The sequence below is a fragment of the Sinocyclocheilus rhinocerous genome, unplaced genomic scaffold (genome assembly GCF_001515625.1).
Source record: "Sinocyclocheilus rhinocerous isolate Xijiao unplaced genomic scaffold, SAMN03320098_v1.1 scaffold682, whole genome shotgun sequence".
Classification (NCBI taxonomy): Eukaryota; Metazoa; Chordata; class Actinopteri; order Cypriniformes; family Cyprinidae; genus Sinocyclocheilus; species Sinocyclocheilus rhinocerous.
Window position 1 is genome coordinate 646563 of NW_015642528.1, and position 3763 is coordinate 650325.

At 36.2% G+C, this 3763-nt stretch overlaps 1 protein-coding gene across 4 annotated transcripts in view; it reads left to right on the forward strand.

The window, feature by feature from the left end:
* LOC107756106 (cell adhesion molecule 1-like) overlaps positions 1-3763 on the forward strand; it is a 328363-nt gene that overhangs the window by 240970 nt on the left and 83630 nt on the right. The window lies entirely within an intron of this gene.

Here is a 3763-nt window from a genome sequence, read left to right on the forward strand (position 1 = left end):
CCTCGTTCCCTGATGGAGGGAACGGAGACGTTATGTCCCCATGCCACAACCTTGAACCATTCGCTGTTGCCGGGACACGTTCTCGGCTCCTCAGCGTAAAACCTGAAGAGTGGATGCACCTGTCGCCTATTTATACTCGTATGCATGGGGAGTGGCTCAGGTTTGCAAAATCCACTAGCCAAATTTCATTGGCGTTTTCTCTTAAACTCAGAGGTGATTGGCCTCCCAAGTGAGACCCCATATGTCGTTCGACATAACGTCTCCGTTCCCTCCATCAGGGAACGAGGGTTACGTACGTAACCGAGACGTTCTTTAACACACTACGTACTAAGCATGCATACTAAACTTGAAGTGCACACTACTGTTATGAAGTGAAATACTTTTATTGGTCACACTTTATTTTAAGGTCCAATTCTCGCTATTAACAAACCATTAACTATGACTTTTTCCTCAATGAGCTCCTAATTTGCTGCTTATTAATAGTTAGTATGGTAGTTGTTAAGTTTAGGTATTGGGTAGGATTAGGGATGTAGAATATGGTCATGCAGAATTTGTGCTTTATAAGTACTAATAAACAGCCAATATGTTAATAATAGGCATGCTAATAAGCAATTAGTTATTAGTGAGAATTGTTCCCTTTACTAAAGTGTTACCAGCATATTAAAGGATCATGTGACAGTGAAGACTACAGTAATTTTTTGTTTCTTTTTTTATACTTGGTCATACTTTTTTTTATTAACCCCCGAAGCCGTGAGGAGTACTTTTTAGGATGGATGGATGCACTTTTTTGAACTTCAAAATCTCCTCCTGCCATTATAAAGCTTGGAAGAGCCAGGACAGTTTTTTAGTATAACTCCAGTTGTATTAAACTGAAAGAAGAAAGTCATATACACCTAGGATGGCTTGATGGTAAGTAAATCATGGGGTAATTTTCATTTTTGGGTGAACTATCCCTTTAATAGAGTTTTTTTTTTTTCCTTCGGTTCTCCTAATATTCCTTAGGAGACTTACTTCTCAGACTTGATTGCAAGTATCTTGTCAAACCTGAGTACAATTTGAGACATTATTGAAATCTCTTCTGAAACCCCATAAGGGAACATGTAATATTACTGGTGTGAATCTCATTAAGCAAAAGTCTCCATTCGATCTCCATTCAATCTCAGCAGATATTACAGAGATCTCATTTGTGAATTTTCTTTCCTATGTGCAATCATTCAAAAGGAAGTTCACATAAATGAAAATCCTGCTCTGAAAGTTCAACACTCTCTGAACACATAGTACCGTAACCATGGAGTTCTCCTCTATTAGCCAGACTGTAATATTCGAGCATGAACGCTGACCTTTGCGGCTCAGAATAGTGATGGGTATCACATATCCTCTCACTGAGTCTGGCTCACAGGTGTATGTGGATCTCACTCTTTTACAATCATCGCCATTCAGATCTAATTCAAAGCCTTGGTTTTCCTCACTCACACATGCTGTTTAAACAGTGCAGCAGGCAGGATGAGCTATTGAGGCGGACAGTAGAGTGCTTTGACCTTTACAGCACGGCAGTGCACTCCTGCATTAGCCCGTTCCGTGTCACACGCACACACACACACACACACATGCACGCTCTGGGTGTTCCTCTGGGTTGATGTATGAGGGGCGCTGGGGTGGTGCTGGGCCTGTAGTGATATAAATGGCTTGTCTGCCTCACTGAGAGTGGAGTAGCCTCCTCTGACAGCTTTAATCTAGACCAAAATGATCAATGTTCTGTGCTACTTATTTTGAATGTCGGTAATTAAATACAGAGATAATGTCACAGATCTGTTTGAACAAGTTATGCAAATGCACAGCACACAAATTTCTTTGCCATTTTTGCGATGCCTTGTTTGTTGTTGATGCATGCACGGAAAGCTAATTTTTTTCAGGGGCTCTTTTTTGATGGTCTTTGCTTGAGCATTAGGGCTAATGAAATCTTAATTTAAATAGGAATTCATCATTCGCTCACTTGTTCCAGATCCAGTGACACAAACAATTATCTTAATTAAACCAATCTGCACACCAATAATCAATAATAATTTGGGTCCTAAACAAGTTTAATCCCTTTATTAATACAGTATGATCCCTGCACAAGATTTACTTAATTGTTAATATAGCTGGGGCAGGTTTCATAACAAGAGGTACCTAAGAACATGAATTTTAACATATGCTTTTGCCTTTGCAAAGACTATTCCAAATAGTTGTATATTAAGTTTGTGTGTGTGTGTGTGTGTGTGTGTGTGATTTCCCAAAAATGGTAAAAATTTCTTTTAATTTTTCTACAATATTTGGGCATTTTTGTTTAATATTTATTCATTGTTTTTATATTATATTAGATGTTACAGTAATGTCTCATGATTAAGGTGCTTAATTTTTTTAGTTTTATTTTTTTTATTAATTGATTGATTTTTTTTAATTGATTGATCTAGTGAAAATAGGAAAATCAATTTGCATTTTATCATGGCACATTTTTAATAATATAATTTGAAGTTTTAAATGTTTATAAACAGATTCATTTTTTAAAAAATCATCACATTAATGAATATTTTCAGTAGAATGATTTAAACTCATTTTATTTAAAAACTTGAACTAGAAAAACAACAAATTTTCATTTTATCGTGACATTTTCAATAGCATAAATGAAAGTTTTAAATATTTATAAAATGTAGTATTTTATATTTAAACTATTATTTTCAAATAAAATGGAAATGTGTTAAGTGTTTTGCAAGCCTAAATTTGAATAATAATAAATAATAATAATAACCAAGACTTTAACTAGAGATGCACCGATCGATCGTCCGATTTTCCTCATGATCGGCCCGGATCGGTGACCGGCCGATCAGTCTCACTTCTTTCCGATTCCGAGCCGATACGTTTTGTTACCAGCGGGCAGCGGCACAGGCACACTGTAAAACCGAACAGTGAAATTAATTAAATGAAATGAGTTAACTTCACTCAAATAATAATGAAAGTTAATTGGACTTAATTGAAATAAGTTCTGTAAATTTAAAATGTTGTTGTAGTAAGGTGAACTTAAAATTATTGCGTTTTCTAGTTCCCAGCATGCTTTGCATCAGACAACAAGGAAAATAAATGTAGAAATTAAGTGTTATTTTGTGTGTTTTTACACAAGATTAACATAGAGAGACATAAGTTAGTACTTAAATGTTGTGTTATGTTAGGATTTACATAGGTTTCTGTTATGTTGGTTTTGTAGTGTTACCGTTGTGGTGAAGAGTAGAGCCTGTGGTTAGGTTGAGGATGGACAGCAAAAATTAAAGACTTTTTATACTGCATGTTGTTTGACTATATACATGCAAGTATTGTGAGTCTTTTAGATATCTACATTAGTATGTGCTAGTGTGCTGTTACTAGCTAGCACTTAACTATAAAAATCTGAATGAATGTGCTGTTAATGGAAGCAAGTTATATATAATTATCGTTGTGATGAGTGGGGTGGGATCATGGAAGGGAGGCTTGGCTTGGCTCCCATGGCTCTCAGCCCCGCCCCACTTGTCATAAAAATTGTAAGCTCTACTAGCTTAAAAAAATTGAGTTCGTTTACTCAAATATTTTGAGGCAATAAGCTTCCACAAATGTTTTGAGTATTCTTAACTTATCAGGTTTTACAGTGCAATAACATCAGCCGAATTCTCGCTCTCTTCCCTCCGACGACCCCTTCTCTCTCACACACACGTCTCATTCGCTCCGGTTAAATAGTGCTTGTATTGCGCATTAT